General features: G+C 36.9%; 1 long non-coding RNA gene across 2 annotated transcripts in view; it reads right to left on the bottom strand.

Annotated features, from left to right (window-relative positions):
* Positions 1 to 21,849, bottom strand: part of LOC141573125 (uncharacterized) — a 521,122-nt gene that overhangs the window by 142,538 nt on the left and 356,735 nt on the right. For both annotated transcript variants that reach the window (XR_012498699.1, XR_012498700.1), the window contains one exon: positions 2,861 to 2,996. This is a non-coding gene — a long non-coding RNA (uncharacterized LOC141573125). The remainder of the gene's footprint in view (positions 1 to 2,860; positions 2,997 to 21,849) is intronic.

Genomic DNA, 21,849 nt, shown 5'->3' with positions numbered 1-21,849 from the left:
AGATGATGCATTTAAGTGTCTAACATCTTCCCTACGTTGTCCTTTATAAAAGTAAATCCTTGAAAAGGTAGCAATTTAAGTGATCAACGTGATTTTCCTACTCAGTGCTGCACTGCATTTGTGTGACCTCATACTGCTCAACACACACCTTTGCCACGGCCACACGGCACTGACAGTTACCTCAACACATAACAACACTCAGAAGCATAATTCATTATTAACACCTATTTTAAAAATAATTGTTTTTTCAACATGAATTTCTTCATCACTTTAAAGACAGAGGATTTTATGATTTCATTTTTTTTTCTGCTCTTCTGTGCAGTTTAGTTTGATTACCTGGAAAATCTTTTACTTTCTACTTTACATCTGGAGTACAATTAAACATCTTGGCATTAACACAAAGGCATATAGGGACACATTTTCCTATCAAACGCAAAGAGAAAAGATGCTTATTAAAGTTGGTTATACTTGTCTTGTAATCAGAATACACCAAAAAATATGAGTACATGGCACATTCAGCACATACCCCATGGTGTACTTCAAAATTTCAGTCTGGTTTTCTTAAATTAACTAAACTAGTGAAAGGCACAGCTCACCCAATAAAACAGCAGACTCCAAATACCTGGATTTGTCCCTGAAAATTTAGTGATATTTGAGGATGCTTATAGCTAATGATTTGTAAAGATCAAGTTGTAAAGCAAAATGATAAATCCATATTACAGATTTTAACTCAAGAGGATTGGAAAGTCACTTCTTTTTTTTGTCACATTACCACATTCCATTACTGTTACCCTGTACCTTTAAATTAATCCTCATTAATTTCAACAATCACTGACACAAGGTCTGTCATAGTCCAAATTCCTCTATACCCCATACTGAACACCGCAAATTTAAAAAGGTTTGTGACTAATGAGATTGCAGTGATAGGGGGCCCTAATCTTTCTTCTATCACTTCTATCTCAAGATCCTGCAATGAAGTAGAAAAGACAAAATCTTGGTTTAACAGAATATTATCATATGCTGTCCATTGGCATCTCTCTATACGGACAGCCATGTAATTATCCATGTTTGTCTTAATGAAGTTGATAAAGATGGTGCAGGTCCCCAAATCACATCACTTCTCGCCCATTTATCTTCTGCTCATGAACACGACAACCTATATAATTACTAACTTAAGTGGTCAGAGGAAAAGCCTCTTGTATTTACCTTCTCCAGACTCTCAGTCTTTAATACAACACATTTTATTGAATTTATACCATATGCTGAGAAACTCTAGGAACTCACTGATGAACCAAATAGATAAGGCTCCTCCCCTTTGGCAATGGACATTCTAGTGGGGAGAGAAAGGTAGAAAACCTAGTCGTGTAATTAAACAAAACCATGACAGTGTGGAAAGTCTTAGGGAGACATGCTGTGATATTAATATAAAGAAAGTCGGGTTATAAGAGCACCATGTTCAGTGTGAAAACTGAAATCTTGAAGAGAAGAAGGAAGAGGTTTGGGTGGCGGGGCATCTGAGTGGAGCTGCTGGGGTGGGGGGGTATGCAGCTTCCCAGCCCTGTCTCAGAGACCCGGCCCATGGACTCAATTGAGCGAAGGTGGGAATGTCTGCATGACAGAAATCAGCCAACACCACAGGACAGAGATTTCCTCTCTTTCTTTCCTTCCTTTCCTCTTTCCCCCCAGAGAATCTGTTCCTAAATATTTACAAGCAAAGAGAAAAATACAAAGGTGCTGACCTAAGTGGTGCATTTTGAAGAAAAATCACACCTAGTAAGCCATTATTTCAAACATGAAAAGATGAATGTATAATACTTATTATGAATAATGTATTTTTTGTCTGATCCAACTAAATGAGTATTGAGTACAGTGTGTTTATTTAAAAGGATACCAAATTATTGCCTTGACCTCCTTTACTGGTTCCTCATTACTTCTTGGTAAAATATATCATAGAGGTTTGTTATGAAGAATAAATGTATTATGGCCTGTTGTACACACAGCTGAAAGTCCCCAACACAAACTAAAACTTCAGTCAACAGTGGCCATGATAATTACTGTTATTATTTCAATGGCTCAATACACTTGATACTCTATCACGCCAAACTCTTCACAGTCCCCCAAATGCAAAATGCTATTTCCTTCCTTTAAATATCTTCCTGATATTTTCTTAGATGCAGAAAAACCCTCTATTCTCTGCCTGGAAAATTCTATTCACCTGTCAATGCTCCACGCAAACTCCACACACTTTCTTCCCTCCTGTGTCTCTCTTCATCTGTCTTCTCCTAAGTCCTCACATAAAAGGCAGTTTTCTTCTTCATAGCCAGCAGAAGACATCGCATTTCGGGAAGGGCACAGTCCTTCCTCTAAGGGATAAACTTCCGGGCAGACTTAGCAAGAACTACCCCTCTTTATGCCAAAGTCAATTGATTAGAAATGTAGTCACAGGAGTGAACATCCATCTTGTTCACACAGCCACAGAAATCAGTGGGAGTGGGTGACAGTCTGGGTACACCCGGGATCCTGAGGGTTGGAGGCCATCTTAGCACTTTGTCTACCCCAATATCCCTCAGACACCCCATAATTCACATCCTTCACAAATAGTCAACTTTTTGCACGACACCCAAGAGTCTCAATCCATTGCAGCATCAGCTCAAAGTCCAAATCTTAACATCTAAACCAAAATGCAATCATCTCAACAACTTCAGGTCCAAAATTTTATGTAAACCTCATCAGCTCCAAGTCCAAAGTCTAAATAAGGTCCAGGTGTGGATGAGACTCCCGTGTCTCGTCCACTCAGTGCAGCTCCTGGAGCACATTCCCTCTCCAGCTGTGAACCCCTGAAAGTAAAAACATAACTTACCTACTCCTGACATCCCGAAATACAGTGGTGGGGCCGCCATAGGACAGCAGCTGTAGACATCCGGTTCTACAAGGGAGATGGGAGGTACATGGAGCCACCGTCTTCTTATCCCTCTCTTGGAAAGATGTCATTGCCTCTGGAAGAGAAAAAATACCATTCTTATGCCCTCATGTGTTATCTGTATCTATTATTTGTGGAAAAAATCTTACACACTAAATCCTTCAAAGCTCAAATTCTATCACTGCTTTTAACCAAAATCTTGTTGGTTCCGTAAGCTTGATAACCTATATGGAAACCTTAAGTGAGTGAATTGACTTTTTTATTTTGTCTCTATCACCCCTTCCCTGATGTGTTAAGTCCAGAAATCCATGGTTACTCTTTGAATGGGTGTGATGGTCCCAGGGTAAAAGTGAACTAGCAAGAATCAAACACACTTCAATGTTGATCAAACAAGGCTTGACCAAACACTTATGTTCATCTATCTCTACCTCTTGTTTTCTATTACATTGATACTCCTAATTACCGTTTTATTTTTCCCTTCCAATGGGATCCTTTTATTTTTAATTTGCCTGAGGGTTTTATGACATATGTTACATTGCCTGGTATGGCCAAATATAAAATTCATTGTAATATAGTTATCAGATATTAAAATGTTCCTTAATAGCTATTGAATTTTATTGCTTTCCAAGTTTTATTGCTTTATGCATGTCTGATGTTGTACAGAAACACTCTAAATACTCTCTGCTTGCATATTTGATATGTATACATCATTTTATTACTTTATAAATTTACTAATTCCTCTGTTGCATGTGACATAAGCATATACACACATGCATACCATATTCTGTCATTCATTAAATTAACCTATATTTTGTATCTTATTTCAACTAGCACTGTTGTATCTTTGATTTACCACAAAATGTACCCCTAAATTGTCTGAAGAATGAAAAATTAGAAATTTCTTGCATGTGCCATTTAGCAATATGTTAAGCAATATAAATTATCATTTGAAGGCTTAACAACATTTTCTGAAACGATTTTATGCATAAAATTATACTTGACATTAATCATTTAAAAAATCACTGCCACTTTGCGATTTTGTAGAGAAAATGCATTTACTTTCCCATTTTTAGGGAATATATATTCATCTAAACACAGAACTATCCATCCCAGAAAGTCCAGTCACGATTTTTAACAGCAACCACAACAACAAAGAATTCTAAAAATTAGACTTAAATTGGAATAAGACTGTCCTTCAGTACTTTTACAGGTCCTATTGATTTTCACTATATCCATTGCTTCATTTCACCTCAATTAATAATTTCTTTCAATTTGCTTAACACAACTCTATCTAAAAGTTATATTTTATAAGATTTGAAGTACTCAAAAACATCAACACAGGAGTTCATTTTATTTTCAGCAATACACTACAGATTTTATTTCCAGAATTCTCTTCCAATATTCCAATAGAAAAATAGGGTAATTCGATTATCTAATGATAGTGGGTCTCTTTACTCATTCTCCCAATCCTTAGCTGATTTAGGTAACTCAAGTAAAAGCGGGCAGGATGGAATCCACTCCTCAGTACATTCTCTGACCTCTGCTTTTACCTGCTTTCTTTCTCTGCTCCTGGATGAAAAAGGTTGCTTAAATGAAAAACTGTTTTTTTGTTTGTTTGTTTTCATAAGTATCTCCAATATATATGATAACTCAAAATCTATACAACAGTTGAAAACAATAGTCAAGAACATAGTTTCTATGTTCGTACATTATTCTTTTAAAACTTGTTTGTTTATTCCTTCGGCTGTCTCCTAAAGATTTTTAGACCATGTCATTTCTCTAATCATCATGACTGATTGTTAATTTCTCAGACTAAATAGATCACAGATGTACATATAGAATTCATTCATATATTTTCTCTTTCACTACTTATTAAGATTATAATTGATGACTATTTCAACTTTTATTTGTTTCTGAAGTTTATAGATTTTAACCACATTGCTGGAGCTGTGTGGACCAAAGCTATAGGTAGTATATCTGTGTCTGTCTATACGATATATTACGCATTTATTTATTTACACCTACATATATACACAAAATGTTACAGTTAACTAGGTCATTCTATAAGGAAATTTTTATTGATATGCTGCTACAAATAAGGCATTTTGATAAACACAGGGACTGTACTAGTGAACTAAAAACTGTCTCAGGTGAAATACTACTTTTCTAAACTATACCTGAAGCCAGGAGTACTGAGGTTTCATTATGGACGCAGTACTTGTGGGCAAAGGGACATGGGGAATGTTGTCCTCCCATACATGTGAGGGAGAAACCCTTCCTGTATGGTAGATGGCAGTGCGGGGAGGGGGCCACACTGAGTGAGGATGCATCCACAGAGGACACACAAGGCTACCACGTGATTCAAGCTCAGAGTCTCTAATTTCTAATTGTTATTAAGCCTCTGCTACTTGGAAACATAGTCACAGAGAAGTCTTTATAAGGAAAGGTCTTTCCAGAGATTTAAATGAATTCTGCAACATCAGAAACACTTTTTCTTAAAGCTGTCACTGTGGAACCAAGCAATGGGAAATGATGACAAATGTTCTGAAAATGTGTTGTTCCTGCAAAGATGCGATTTGAGTGTCAGTTTCTTTCAGCATCAGCAAATACTCTGCTCTGGGAGACATATGATAAAATGTAAATGTTTATTTAAATCAAGAAATTGCAAAACTGTCCTTTAAATTCTATGAGCTATTGATATATTCAAATTGCTTATGGTTCTTTCAGATTCTCTGGTCTATTATTCAGAAAGGTGTGTATAATGTCATTCAAATTCTAGTTTTGTTTGGCTTATTATCCTAGTTTCACCTGTAACAAGAATAAAAGTTAAGTGAACAATCTAAGAAAATATCAGGTATCAGTTGGGAAAAAAAAATCATGTACTTTACTTGAAATACAAAAAGAATAATAATAATGAAATAAGGCAAATCTTCACAAGGCAGTATGTAAATATCATAAAAAATAATAAGCTGGACATGTGAATGCAAAGTCTCCTAACCCTGGGGAACCAGTCCATTTCTGCAGAATTAGAGGAGAGATAAAGACTACTCAAGTTTACTCTCAGAATATGAAGACAGGTCAATATACAATATTTTTTAAAAAGGTAAGCAAACACTCCCCTGCCTGAGCCAAAACAGTCTGCATTTTATTCTATTAAATTGACAAAACTGTAGTCCAGTGAGTGTCGTTATTTTTTCTTTTATTATTTAACCCCAAATTGACCTGAGCACACTAGTTCTTCCAACTAACCACGAACTGAGGACAACTGAAAAACCTAGACAAAATATTAAAAAGAAAACGCCTCAAGGCACTAGAAAGCTGACAACAGCCTGAGAACGCCTGGGCGGAGGTATGGAGGGGCAGGATGCCAGGGAGCCTCGCCATGGGGCCGTGTCATCCTGAGCGTGTTTCCAGTGTGCAGAGGGCACTGAGAAGCTGGCATGTGCGTTCAGCTTCTTTCAAGAGCAGGAGGTTCAAAGGTAGAGTCCAGGCCCTGTCCCCTCACTTCCACACCCCTTATGTGTAGACTTGAAGCAAAGTAGGCAGATGGCACCTCCCCTGCTGGCACTTATGACCCGAGCTCTTTTCATTCACCTGCCAATTTCTCGGGTGACCCTGCTTCCACCCGTTAGCTTTGTCTTTAAATTGCCTGTTGGATGGAATTTCTGATGCCAACAGTGACCTCCAGGTGTCTGAACCCGGAAATGTCCCTTCCCTAGGGGTTGACCTCCCAGGAGGACTTCTTTGGGTTGACTTTCAGTTTGGAGACTTTCTGGTGGACCATCTTTCCAGGCAATTTCTCTGCAGATGGCCAAGGGGTTACTGTTTTCCTTGGAACCCATAAGCTCTTATTTCTTGTTTCCAGCGACTCACTGTCTCCTCCTTGACTCCTCTTGGTGCCATTTTCCTTCTGCACAACTTTTCACCATGCTGATCTCTGCCTCCCTCCCCGCACTCCACACTGACACAAGGCCGTCGTAAGAAGTAGATGCTGACTGACCGTTAAATTAATAGGCTCTTTGAGAGTCCAAGCCACTACAGGAAAAATGTTAAAATTGAAAGCTACATCCCTGGGGGTACGAAAATAGTACCACATTGGAAGCTACTATAGAAGACAACTTGGCAGTTTCTTGAAAAACTAAACATACTCTAAACATATGATCCCCAAATCACGTTCCTTGGTATTTACCCAAAGGAGTTGAAACTTTATGTCCACACAAAAACTACACATGGATGTTTATACCAGCATTATTCGTGATTGCCAAAACATGGAAGCCACCAAGACGTCCTTCAGTAGGTGAAGGATAAATAACCTGTGTTCCATCCAGACCATGGAGTATCATTCAGCACTAAAAGCAAATGAGCTATCGAGCCATGAAAAGACATTGAGGAACCTTAAATGCACATCTCTAAGTGAAAGAACCCCATCTGCAAAGACTACCTACTGTGTGACTCCAACTATATGACATTCTAGAAAAAGAACATCAGTGGTGTCCAAGGACTAGGGGCAGGAGGGATGGATGGGGGAGCACAGAGGACAGGGCAGTGAAAATGCTATATGACTCTATCAGGCTGGATATCTGTCATTGCATACTTTTCCAAACCTATGGAATGTACATCATGAAAAGTGAACTGTAACATAAACTATAGACATTGGGTATCATGACGTGTCAATGTAAGTTCATCCACTATAACAATTGTCCCACTCTGCTGGGGGTGTTGACAGTGGGGGAGATTGTGTATGTGAAGGGGGGCAGGGAATACATCAGAAATCTCTGCTCTTTCCCCTCAAATTAACTGTGAACCTAAAATGGCTCTGAAAAATAAAAGTTTGTGTAAAAAAAAAAAAAAAAAACATTTGAATGCACCAGGTCAGATTTACTAAAGTTGCTTGGCCATCGCTGACACGTGAAATTCTCTTTGTCTAGATCGCCCCCAGGACACCCAGCTGCCGCAATGAGCGAGGCCTCTCCCTCTATACCAACATGACCTCTTCGCATTGTGAGGTAGAACAGGTTTAACTAAACAGTTGTGCATAATAGCCACTCGCAGTCATTAAAATGCCCGTGGGGAAGGCCCAGCACTCATTTTAACACCAAGCAGTTTGGTTAATGTAAGGCTGCTGCATTCTTCCCACTTCATATATTTTTTAACCGTTTAGCAAAGTGCCCTTGTGACTTAGGCTCCCTGAGGCTGAGGAACTGTCCCTGTTGCCCCACCCGATGAGCTATCATTAGCTTAGTTCAGTGTGGGAAATTCCCTCCTACTCCTGGACCACAAGCCCCTCCATGACTCACAGGGAGAAATGATCTCAGCAGCGGAAATTACTGGTTGGTCCCTTCATTCTCCCCCCAGGACCTGTCAGTTTATAACACACATGTACACACATACACACACGCATACATGTACACACACGTGCATACACACGTGCACGCACACACACAAAAAAAATTTTTTTAAGATAACAATATTTTTCATTTTAGATAAACCAATGGAAAATTTCAGTCTTGATTGTGAGTCATTGATAACCAATAATATATTTGATCAAATCAATAGGACATAAAGATATAAAAGCCACATGTTTACATAATAGTTTTCTTTGATGTCAACATTCTGAGGATATTCTATAATTATACAAGTACATATGAACATTGCATATAAATATATATGTATATATAATGTATATATAAACAAATACACATCTATGTATTTTTCTCATATATATGTATAATGATGTGACTATTACACTATATTTTTTCAGATGCCTTTAATATAAATTTCTGAAACTGATGAGAACAATAGACAAAAGACTGTAGAGCCACTGACTTATTTAATTCAAATGCTTGATGTATCTGTCAGATTTTCTTGGGGGGATGTTTGTAGGCAATTGCCCAAAGTTTTTTGTTTTTGTTTCTGTTTGCTATAAAGCAAGCAAGACTTACTTGCACATGGAAGTTCTAAGAGAAAGCAAGGGTCTACGAAACCTTTACCATGCATTATAGTAAGACTACATACACGCAGAGTTATGTATTTTATTGCCATCCCTTCACCACTCACACTCAGGCCATCAGTGATTCTGTCAGCTCCCCTTCAGAACAGGTGCAGCCTCCAAACCCTGAACTGTCCCCTCACTGTCACCGCACTCCTGAAGCCACTACCAGTTCCACCAGGCAAGTGCACTTTTCTCCTAACAGCTCTCCTCCAGTCCACTTTTGGATCACTTTTTGTTCACAGAGCAGTCACAATGACTGCTTTTAAGCTGTAAACCTCATCACATGATCCCCTCTCCTGAAGCCCCAATAGCTTCCCCTCACACCGGAAGTACAATTCTGACTCCATCTCTTGGCTTATGTGTGCCATCTGGTCACCCCTACTTTGTCCCATTCTCACCATGGTGAACATCCTCGGATGTTGGTACCCATGTGGGGATTGGGGGGGGGGGTCCTAGCACCAATTCCTCATGGAAACTGAGAGACAAGTTTTGGGGGAGTCAAAGTTGTATGTGTATTTTTGACTGCACTGGGATCAGTGACCCAAACTCTCATGTTGTTCAAGGGTCAACTGTATATAGTACGTTAGATGTTGAAAAGTGCAAAGCAGGAACGTAGAGCAGGGAAATGTTAGAGAGTGTTAGAGAAGGGAAAGGGGTATTTTGGGGCAACCCTGAGAAGCGGACCCAGCCAAGCCACACACTGAGATCATAATTGGGTGCTGTTTTAAGCAACTAAGTTTGTGGTTATTTGTTGTGGGGCAATAGCAAACTAATACACATATCCATGTGCAAATTCCTAAGGAAAATTTATATTTTCCAATTCTATTTTCCCACTTGAAATGCACACGCTTTCCATTTTTAATGCACCTATTTCTTCAACTACTGTGTTTTAGTAATTTGAGACTACAATAAACAATATTCTCTTAAATGCATAGTTTCATCTATGTAAGTGTACTCATATATATACACATATATATATATACATATATATACATATATACATTTTAAATCTGTATATATATATATATATATATATATATATATATATATATATGTACACACACATACATACAGATTTTCTCTTCTAAATTAAAAATATATGAATTGAATTTGGGCTTCTTTCAATAGCCTTGCTTATTTCTGCCCAAAGTTGATTCACTTGAATTTTACAGCAGCATCTGTCGTCCACACACAGTTCCAAATGTAGTAAGTACTGTACTCTGAGTGTCTGGCAGAAAACATGCTCTGTGCTTGCTGCAGTAAGAGGTTGCTCTTAGCTCACTGAAAGTGAAGGCTGGCAACATGTTTCATTCCTTATGGGATGGTCTGAACATCACTTCACTTGGTACTTAGAATACTACATTTGCATTATCTTTACTGTCATTGTTTCTTTTACCTTAACAAATTTTACACATTTTTAAATACTGCCATGGCTTTGGTGACTGCCATTGTAAAGGGAACGCCTCTTTTGTTTGCCGGTGATAAAATACATGTCAGTTGTCTTCCATTTCCCAGGAATTTAGCTCTACAATCCTTTATGTTGAACTCGGAAATAGGTTTGTTTGTTTGTTTGTTTGTTTGTTTGTTTTTCTAATGTTGCAAGTAACAGGACATTTCGTGAAAGCCTAAAACCAGAAGGCAGATGACCCTTCTTAGTTGTTCTGTGTTTTCCCCCTTCGGGGCAGTGCATACTTTTCATCTCTTCTGTTTTGCACAGAATCTGTTAAGCCAGAGTGGAAACTGTAAACCTCTCTCTCTACCTGCCTAACAAGCTCCGACGTCCAACAATAGTCATCACCAGCAGTTACCTCCGAATGGGTTTGCGGTGATTAGAGTCCTGGTCTGTAACAGTCAGCTTCTTTCTCATTTGCAGATGCGGCTTCTCCTAGGCTGATGCTCCACCTGGACTGGACTTTTTTTCTTTTATTCTCATAAATAGTGTTTTCAAAAGAAATCATGTGATGACAGTCACAACACAGATATGGGAAATGATTTCCAGAACATGTTGATCGTGTTTTGTGGTTTGCAGAACACCGAGCGACAAACACGAGCAAACGCTCCTTTAAGTGGATTTACCTGTTTGCATTCATGTATCTCTCAATGCCTCTTTTCTCGCTGGGGGCCCCTCTGAAAGCCAGAGCTCCCAGCAGCACCCCTGCCTACAGAAGTTGAAGCTGTCTCTACATTATGGAATTTACACTGAAGGTAGAGACAGCCTCCAAGACTCCCATGAGTGCCACCGGACAACGCCGAGATTAGGACTGTGAGGGGAAGTGGGGAGAGAAGTTAGAGCAGGAGGCTTCCCTGGCAGCCTCTCTGAGAGTCAGTGCGGCATAGAATGAAGGCGTCAGGTCTGCTCAGAGACATGGAGAGTCTCCCTGTACTAGTAAGTGCTTCTGAGACCGGTAGCAAGTTAATTACCACCTTTGGTGTTCAGCGTCTTCATCTACAAGTACATCTGGGATGTGTATATGTCACTGGTACAGACTCAAAATGATTCCCTAAAAAGCTGATTACCTGGCAACTTCCAAAAACATTTGCTTACACTATACACATAAAGCTGAGCAAATAAAAATAAAAACAATAAAGTAGAACTATATAAAACTAATTAAAGGAAGGGGAAAATGGTATTAGGAGCCTAAGAGAAAAGGCAACTCTGTTTCATTTTGCTTTTCCAAAAAGATAAAACCAAAACATGGTTTTATGTGGATTTCATTCAAAAAACACACATAAAAGCCAGACTCTGTGTCTTTGTGTGTGTATCTACACACACACACACACACACACACACACACACACACACACGTTAAGAAGATTCATATGGCATTAAATGTTAAAAAAATTATTGTGTAAAATCTTGAAAGAGACATTCACTAGCATAATGGGCAATATCTCCGTCTGCAATTTTGCTGAAGATGGGGAAATTTCCTTCATGTGGCTGTTTCTTATAATAACCTTTGATAAAGAACAAGGGCACCGCCTTCCACTGCAACTCAATTAATGCCCTTTATGGAGGCATAAGCCCAGGGAGCCCAGACATGGGGCTTCCACAGTCAGGAGGGATGAAGCTGGTGGACAGACAGGCGAGGAGTAATACGTTCCCAGCTCTGGCCGTTTCATCTCTGTTTCTGCTCTGCCTACACCTTCACCTCCTCTTCGGTTTCTGTCTTGGTGACTTAGGCAGGAAGTCTGTGCAGTTTGTACTATGTGCGCATCCCTTAGAAGTAAATGATTCATTTATATCACTCGCTACCTCCACTACTGTAAAAGCTGTATCTCCGTCTTCATTTTCCTGCAAACGTTTAAGCAATCAACTCTTCAAGATTATTGAATCCCATATTTAGGACAAATATTTAAACTTGGTGGCCACAATCCTTGCAAATTTGGAAATCAAAAGTTCTATGAACACACCTATTAACACCAAAATGCAGGTAGATATACGAAACTGACCTATGAGCAAAAAGGTGGGGCGCTCGAGTCAGTCCGTCAGGGGAGCCAGTCTGGGTGAGCACTTCCTGGACACAGTGGTCTAGGAGTTATGGCTGCAGGAGACCCTGCACCTCAACTGCTGCATCGGTGATCCTCTTTCCTGATGCCCCTGCCAAATCATGAACCCCTTTTGAAATCATAATACGAAGGAGAGGTCTTGATCCCCATCCCAGAAGTTTGGAGGAGTATAGAAAATTAGGCAGGGGAAACAGAGAAAGATGTCTTTCCTTCAATCCCTGAGATAGACTAAATGAAGGCATATTTAAACTGCATCTTCTCACTTAAATAATTTACTCTATGTATATAGAAGTCATCTGGACACGTTTCCTTGGAGGCTGCCTGACAGCTTGTTCAAATGGTGACAATTTTCTGACCTTGGCTTTTATTTTTTCCATTTCAGATTCACTGGGGAGACTACCATGAGACATTTTAATTTGGGCTATAAGCGCTCTCATTCTGTCACACCCACGACACATGGCAGGTACACTGTTGAATGACCTAGCTTTTTAGTTCAAACTTTTTAAGAAGAAAAAGCAGAAATTCTTGCATTCACAGCTAATCTATCTGTCAATAACAGAGAAGTCACATCATATTTTTACAAGTGTATCTTCAAGCATAACTCCAACCTTAATTTTTCTTATGTCATTGAAGTATTGTCTCAAAAACAGTTACTTCTCTAAACTGTTTTAGTGTGTGGTATACTGAACATATCATAAAGATATTACTGAGGTTAAACTTGGATGACGCTTACATTTCAAAATACTATTATCTGTTAGAGAATTCTAATGAATACCTTCTATAAAAATATTCATTTCTAATTTTTATTTGTTTTCATTATTGTCAATACTGTCAACTTTTAAATTCACAAAAGACTGCCAGATAAAACTGTGGAGCTAATGAAACTAAGTTTATTAGACTTCCTACAATATGGGAGAAGGCCACCTTGATAGTCATAGTGGTTTCTAAATATGAGAAAATTCGGAGAAAATATTCTTGTGGTTTGGGGTCTTGAACTGGCTGGTTTTGAGATGGACCTTGCACAGATGGGGACTGAGAGAAATTGGGTGAGTTTATTATATGCTAGCTAGGCCAGAATGACATTTCAAAAGGCCTCTTCATAAAGAGGCCTGCTCTTATTTTACTTATGTAAGTTGTTTCAGTTGGTTCACAGCCTTATCTTCCAGGAACAAGTATTTCTTCAGGCAAACAGCCAATTTTAGAAAATGTAATCTTAATATACTCCATATGTATGTGTTTAGACATACATACCATGTTTCCCCTAAAATAAGACCTAGCTAGACCATCAGCTCTAATGGGTCTTTTGGAGCAAAAATTAATATAAGACCCGGTCTTATTTTAGTATAAGACCCAGTCTTATTTTACTATAATATCTGACCTAGTCTTATTTAATATAATATAAGTCCCGGTCTTATTTAGTATAAGACCGGGTCTTATATTAATTTTTGCTCCAAAAGACGCATAAGAGCTGATTGTCTGGCTAGGTCTTATTTTCAGGGAAACATGTTAAGTATAATATAAATCATCACCTAGATGAGAAATTAACTTTGAACTTAACCCTAATATATTAACTTTCTCAGCATGTTAAATAAATTGAGCGAGTCTCATTGAACTTACTACTTTAACAAACTGTAACAATTTCCTTAAGAAACCAACCATATTAATTTTCTTGAACAGATATTTATAGTTCTATAACCACTGCATGTAATATTGTTTTAACCATTTTTTACCTACTTTAACCAAAGTAAACAACTTTTGTTTATATGAACACAAAAGAAAACTAGAAGACAGGAAATATAAATTGTCTAGCTAATCGTTCTTCCTTGAGCATACATTTTTCTGTCACTTCAAAAAATTTCAAGGCTACAAATAAACATGGACATATATGCATGTGTGAGAATAGCATGTCATTTACAAGCATTTTCACATCATATTAACCTATAGCCATTCTATGTATAAAAATAAACAGCAAAGGCACTAAAAATTGTTTAATCACCAGTGTCTGTATCATTTTCCTTGTTAAAATTTGTCTAGGTTTCTGAAGATTTGTTTTACTAATTATCACAATTTAATATTACTTTACAGTCTTAAAGTTGAATAAAGATCTAGAAATTACAATTTAATGTCATGCATTTTTCCTTTCTAAAGAATTATAAAATTTTATAAAATTAAATCCTTTGAAATATAGCTGATTTTAAAATTTGACTCGGTTAAGCATATTTTTAATTCCTACAATTTTGAACAATTTATGGAAATAATGATAACTTATTAGATGTATAAAAATAAAGTATGAATTTTAAAGATCTTAGATCATGAGAAATCAAACCACAGTCTTTTCTATTGGATGAACATTATTTTTATATTGTGATAAAATGAGGGAATGAAACATAGAGTTGTTTCTATGTTATGCTAAAGTCAAGTCACTTCTATCTGCCCAAACATTCTCCTATTTTGAGAATATTCATGAGTTCTTTAAATATAAATAAACCTTTGTTCACATATCAAAAAATGTTCAAGGATTCTTAAATTTAAGCTCTAAGTTGCTAGCTTTTCATCTTCTACAGAGGCCAAAGCCAGGACCTGAAATCACAATCCACCTCTATCCTGTTCCCAAAGATAGAAATAATAAAAGAAAAGGAAGGAAAAAGGGGGGAGAATTGAAGGGAGAGTTCCTCTTGTTAAGTATGGTGAACTCACTTTTCTGTGTTTTTCAGATGAGTTATGCTATTCATGTCAAAGTTTCCCAGAATGGCCAGTGCAACTTATTACGGTCCTGGCTGGCATGAATTCTACTGAAGTTATATGAACATAAGTTACAAAATGAAGGGGCAGGTGTGTGGACTGGAGTTCCAAAGAGTGAACACCCATGAAAATAGCAATTGCTGGTCAAAATGACCCTTGTGCCAAACACATATCTCCCGAGCAAGACCAAAGACCAGTCCCGATCCACTGGAGACGTGACACATCCTTGTGTTGAGAGGGCAGATGACACGAAATAAAGTTGTTCTCATTGACACCTAAGACTGAAATGTTATGAGGAGGCCGATTGGATGAAACCTTCTGAAGTCACCAGCTCTTTCAACAGGCTGGAGGGAAGGAGGGATCTACCCACCCTCTTCCTCATGGACGTTCCCTTAGAAGCTCACAGAAAGAAGCACCAAAGACAGTGTCTCACAGAAACAAACAAACAATACAAGAAACTGAAAATAAAAATTGGACTGATTTTTGTTGTCAGGTTGGTTACAATGGAGTTTTCTCCAAGGATAAGAGTCATCACACCAGTTCATATAAATAAATCCATATTTGAGAACTTGAAGGAAAGAAATTTGAGCTCAGACAAAATGTGGTCAGAGACATTCCAGGGAGGTTCTATGCGTCTCAGGGAAGGGAGCCGTCTCTGAGGGACACAGCTGAGCCAGAGCATTGAGAATGTCTCTATCCGGTCTTAGTGGGATGTCCAGAATGACTGACCATCAATTTTCCAAGATCACCAGAAAAACTTGTTGGTCAAGTAAATTTTACTAGATTTACTGCAGTAAGGAAGAATACCACTTTGCTGGAATCTTAGTAGCATTTCAAAAAAGGAAAATTCGTGGATGATACCTATAGGGTTTTAGGTCTCACCTGGATGATTTTAAGGAAGCTTCAGATGGAACAGTTGAGGATATAACAGCTATGGATTGGTGAGCACATGAAGGCAAACTTCCTGATGGGGCTCTTGATAACAAGTTGTATTGGTTCCTTCACACGCTATCTTCCAGGAAAAAAGTACTTCCTTGAGCAGGTTTCACCCACACAAGGATAGAAAAATATCCCAGATCCCAGTATTGCTTATTCACATAGATAAGTGTTCATGGTGCACCTACTGCATACTGGGCACGGTGGTATACAAAACTAAGAAAACACAATCTAGGAAGGTGATATATGAATAGAAATAATGATAGTCTGGACAACTTATAGTACACACCCAAATGGTATGTAAATTAAATACTGAGATGTTTTATTTTCCCTTATTAAATTTCTATTACATTAACACAAATATGACTTATAAATTTATTTTCAGATAGTAACAAAACAATGATGACACATGATGATGCTTAACTCAGAAGTAATGTCTGTATTACTTAGGAATAAAGTGAAACTGATTTCAAATTGAGAAAAAATCTTAAAAATCACAGTTTTTTAAAATAAATATATTTGCATGAGGTGTTGCTTTACAATATTTTACTTTATTGTAAAACAATTTTGCTCCTTATCTTACAGAAATATAATAAAATTCAAATTTATTATGTGTTTTATTAATTTAGCCTAGGTGATCCCATATGAATAACAAAAGTAATAATTTTATGTGACTTAAAGCAAATTGTCACCTACAAAAAAAAACAGTGCCTTCTCTTTTTTAAAATTACATTTTATGGTTCAGGAGATCCTAACAGCTTTTGAAAAATGGTAATGAGGCATTATCCTCTTGGGAAATTTTACTTTTGAGAACATTAAACTTCCTCATGGACCCACAGGGGAAAAACTGGTGCTCTGAAGCAATCTCAGTGATTTTCATTTTATGCAAATGAATAACAGGAAATCTTATAAGGAAGATTTCTCTATTAGTTGCTATACCAAACAATGCCATGACTTAAGCTGAAAAATTAAGAGATAAAGTGTGGGGGAATATCTGGTGTGTGAATATTTGAAAAGCACTAGAAATTATATATTTCTAGAATATTAAAATGTGAACTCTCAGACGTTATCTCATTTAATCATTATGTCTCAAACTCTATTTAATAGCCCTGTGGTTCTACAAGATTAATGGACTTGTCAAAGATCTAGCATCTAGTTCTTCCCAGAGCCCGAAGGAACACGTATGTAGCCCTCCTGAACCAGCCAGTCACCTGTTCTTTTCCAAAACAAAGTTCTTTTAGTTTTTATTCATAGAAATACTCTTCAAGTGCCTCTATGCTTCTCTGTAGTTTCCAAACCTTTGGTCCCATAGGATAATCTAACTGAAAAAAGATCTATGAATTTGCATGTGCATTGTTCCCATATTTGCACAAGTGACCTAAGAGCACAGATGTCTAGAAAAAGGAAAGAAATTTTTGATCAAGTATGAGTACATGTGAGTAGAATCACACTCCTCCTAGAAACTCCATTAACAATTAAAATAAGCAGACTGATAAACTGCATAATATGAGATGTGTCTATTTAAAAACAGAGACAGCACTTCTGAGTTCCAAACTCATAGATCCAACATCCTATTTTAAGTTGCTCTTCCTTGACTGCCCCAAACCATCATCTAAATAGATTATGTGAAAAACACTGCTATAAAATAGAAACAGATTCTCTTTAATCATGTAAATTATACACCATTTTGTGTCTGTAGAGATGTCCCAATTGACCAAATAGTTTAATAGAAAGCAAGTAATTTTTATTACTGTCATCCTTGTATGCCTGAAGATAGGTGTAAGTATAAAAAACATGTGTAGATGGCTACAAAGACATGAAGGAAGAGGAAAAGAGACAGAGAAGAGATATCTGATATATGAATATAGTGAAAGGAAAAGTTGCACCAAGCAAATTTAAAGAGGCAGGGAAGACTTTATGCAATGCTATTGCAATAGGGGAGAGAGAACAGAATTCAGCTGGGTTCACATTTACTGGAAAGGGGGCTGAAGAACTTTTAAGAACTAGGGTGGGAGAGAATCTTAGGTCATCTGTATTTCCTACCCAAAAAAATAAGTAAACTTTCTTGTTACTCCATCACAGGAGACAGCTTTACAAGTTGGAGAGTGGCTTCCATCCAAGTCAGGCACCTACCCTCCCCCCAGAGGTTGGGGGCTCTATCTCTCTTGTTGATGATTATATTCCAAAGGGATGGCTTCTAGGTCACTGACAGGGACATTCCCTGGGTTTTAACACAAGCAAAATATTTTTAAAATAGATTCACATCTCCAAAGGCCGGAAAAAGAATTTACAATTACAACTTCTCTAAAGTAAATGTTCTCAGAAAAGGGAGGTCAGGGCTGAAAGTCAGAAAAATACCTGTCTAAAGTTTAGTCAGGCCAAGGGGAACACAGAGGGTTGGGTATTAGAGGAAAGAGGGGAACTTAATTGTGTCTGAGAAGGACAACATGTCTACCTGTTCCAGGGCAAACTGAGGGTCACAATGATGCACTTCTCAAGTACTGTCCATGTTGCAGATGCCACTGGAAATATTCCAGGGTATTAAGAGAAGAACTTGTGCTACGGCATTGGTGACAGCAATTCCCTTATTTTTATATTTTGTCTTAATTTGTAGTCATGCTCCTTGAATTCACCTTCAAGGGTTATTGTATAACATTGTGTCCAGAGGTAATATAGTTAAAGATTTTATTTCTTTAATGGACAAGGTCGCATAAAATGTATGAGGTAGTGTGTTAGAAACATCTTTAAAAAGCACTTGTAGAAGAACACTATAAATTACCCAATAAATATATACAAAACAAATTATTTAAATGGATTATAGAACATTATTTTGATTTTAGGTATGATCTCACTGGTTCTAACATCCTAAATGGTATGATATAAGGTTTATCCAATATTTCCATAGTAAATTTCCCACGAAAATCCTGGTAATCAAGATTCAGATGGTGTCATGAGTTCGTTTACAAATCAATCACATATAAATATGTTATGACTTATTTTCATTACCTGAAAATACAGGACCTTATAAAATTATTCATAGTCCAATTATAATCCCTACAAAACAAGTATGTGAAAATACACAATAAAATAGCTTCTGTAATACTAAAAATTGTAAAAATAACATCTAAACATATAAAGGGTGTGCCTGCCCCAAGCATTTTCCTCAGTGTACTGTTGCATAATTTAATTTAATCTTCATAAGAAAATACGATAGGCATCCTTATTAATCCCATTTAATAGGTGGTAAATATTAGTCAGTGGGAAGCTATAATTTGTACAAAATCATCCCTAATAAGTGATGAGACCAGCTGGTAATTACTATCACATATATAACTTGCAGGAAAAGAATTTATACAAACACGTGTTTACAGATTACATTTGTCTTATGAACACGCATACTGTGCAACTTGTTTATGCTGCTTTCACAGATAAAACGTATGATTAATTAACAGGAGACTAAGATATAGAGATGTTCTCCATATAAAACAAAAATGTGTGTCCCCTATATCAATAAGTCATTGCATATGATTTTTGTTCCTTTCAATAAAATTCATACAAAGCTGTTATTTCATTTGAAAATTATGAAGTGAAAAACATTAATACATGATTGTAAGAATGCATTTTGTTGAAGGTGCAGAACTGTTTTTTACTGTAAATTGATTAGTGAAACAGCTGCATTTTATTTGATAAATTTTATGTCAAAATTCTTAAAATGTTACAAAAAGCATCTGCTAATGTTCCTATAAACTTTATGTAGTTCTTACTATTTTAACTATAAATATTTCTATAAGGAATTTTCTTTGAAATGTGATACTACTTTTTTGTAAAATAATTAAATGAACTGAAACCAAATCAAAATTAAACCAAAAAATGAATTCACTGTTTGCCTCGAGTTCACTTAGGAAATTAAACATAATCTTTCAAAATCAAGGTTTAAAGAAATATTTATTTTTGCATTTTGAAAACTGAGCAGCTTCTGTATCATAGCTACAATACAAAAAATATAGATATGGAAATATGTTTCAATTGATCAAAATTGTATAATAAAATTGAAAGCTAATTCTAGAATGCAATTGCATGTTGGAATAAATAATCTGATGAAAATTTTATCAATGTTTACATATTTAAAGTAAAGATAATTGCAGTTTTTAATGATTAAATAATTAAATGAATTAATATAAATAAAAGGCTAAAAATAAAGCTGTCCTATTAAACATTTGATAACTGTTATCTATTATTCTTATCATTATCATGTTTACTAAAAGTTATAACCTAAACTGACTATAGCTCATAAAGGTGAATAAATGTTTAAATATATTATGTTTGTCTGACTATACACAGATCTAAAATTTTGATAGCAATCTATTGAACTCCTTGTGTGTTACTGCACCCTAACCCTGGCATGAGACCCATTTAGTGACCTGCAAAAAACAAATAATCAAATCAGCTAAGTAAAACATAAGGTCAACCATTCTACCATTTCCTATTATCATCAAGGTAAATTTCTCTGTGGCAAGAAATTTTCCATTTTGATAAGAAATATGCCAAACTGTAGGAATGTTCCTTCTGCTTCCCACTCACTTATAAACTGCAATCTACTTTCTAAGGTTCTGCCATGAGGCCCACCCAGCAAACACTCTTTCATGAGGCTGCAAATCCCTGCACATGCAGTAGTCTGTGTCTCTCTGACCACATGCTGCTTTAGATTTGAACACTATTTGTTGACAATGTCATTAGGACGGTCCCTTCTACTAAACCACATGTTCCCAAAGAGACGAATGGGACTGTATGTATTTCTTTTCACAATATGTTTGATTTTTTAATGCATGTACAAATCAATTAATACAAATAAATAAATGCTTAATGAAGTGCAAGAGTAATAAATACATTAGAATCTGTTCTACATTGTGTTCTATTTTTATAAGAAGGGAAAGAGTAATACAGCATTGAGATGTGAGAGTCAGTCAGTAGTTTAAGTGGATATTGACTCTGAGTAAGACAAAAAATGTACACATGAGGAAGCCCTTCAGGAAATAAAAGCTATACATCAATTGTGTGCTTAATAGAAAACTACCTACTCTTCAAATCCTGATGTGTGGACAAAGGACTTTAAGTACCAGGTGTAGCTGAATCTTAGTTCTGCTGCTAAGAAAGAAACAAAGCTTTTGTTTAAGATAAAAAATATTTCAAAAGGCTAACAAAAATAAAATGAGTCATTGGATGGGGCATGTTTCCCGCTAAATTATGAAAGATAAGTCATTGTAACGTCACACTGGAGTGTCAGTAACAACACCATCCTTGCTGCATCTATCATAGTAACCCAATTGTGCTTCCGTCACAACCATTTGTGAGCCACTCACCTCCCATTCTGAATCACTGTCCCTATGGGGCTATCTACACTCCATGGTCTATGGCTAAGCCCAGTCACTTCGGTGACTGATTCAGCATTGGGCACGTGACACAACATCATGGATTAAAGAGAATTTTATTGGAGGATTTTGCAGCTGCTATGTAGAAAAAAATGCTTTATTCATCCTGTATTGCCAAATGAGAAGGAGGTAAAATGGGGCTCGCCAGTGGTCATTTTTACAACATTTTGAAGAAGTCTGTCTGAGAATAAAGTTCATCCTTAGGAGAGTGAAGTTTAAAGAGAGAGGGAGGAAAGAAAGGGAGGGGAGAGGAAGGGAGACGAAAGGATGGGAGAAGGAAGGAAGGAAGGAAGGAAGGAAGGAAGGAAGGAAGGAAGGAAGGA

The sequence above is a fragment of the Rhinolophus sinicus genome, linkage group LG09, assembly GCF_036562045.2.
Source record: "Rhinolophus sinicus isolate RSC01 linkage group LG09, ASM3656204v1, whole genome shotgun sequence".
Taxonomy (NCBI): Eukaryota; Metazoa; Chordata; class Mammalia; order Chiroptera; family Rhinolophidae; genus Rhinolophus; species Rhinolophus sinicus.
Note: the sequence above shows the minus strand (reverse complement) of the source record. Positions and strands in the feature narration are given on the sequence as shown.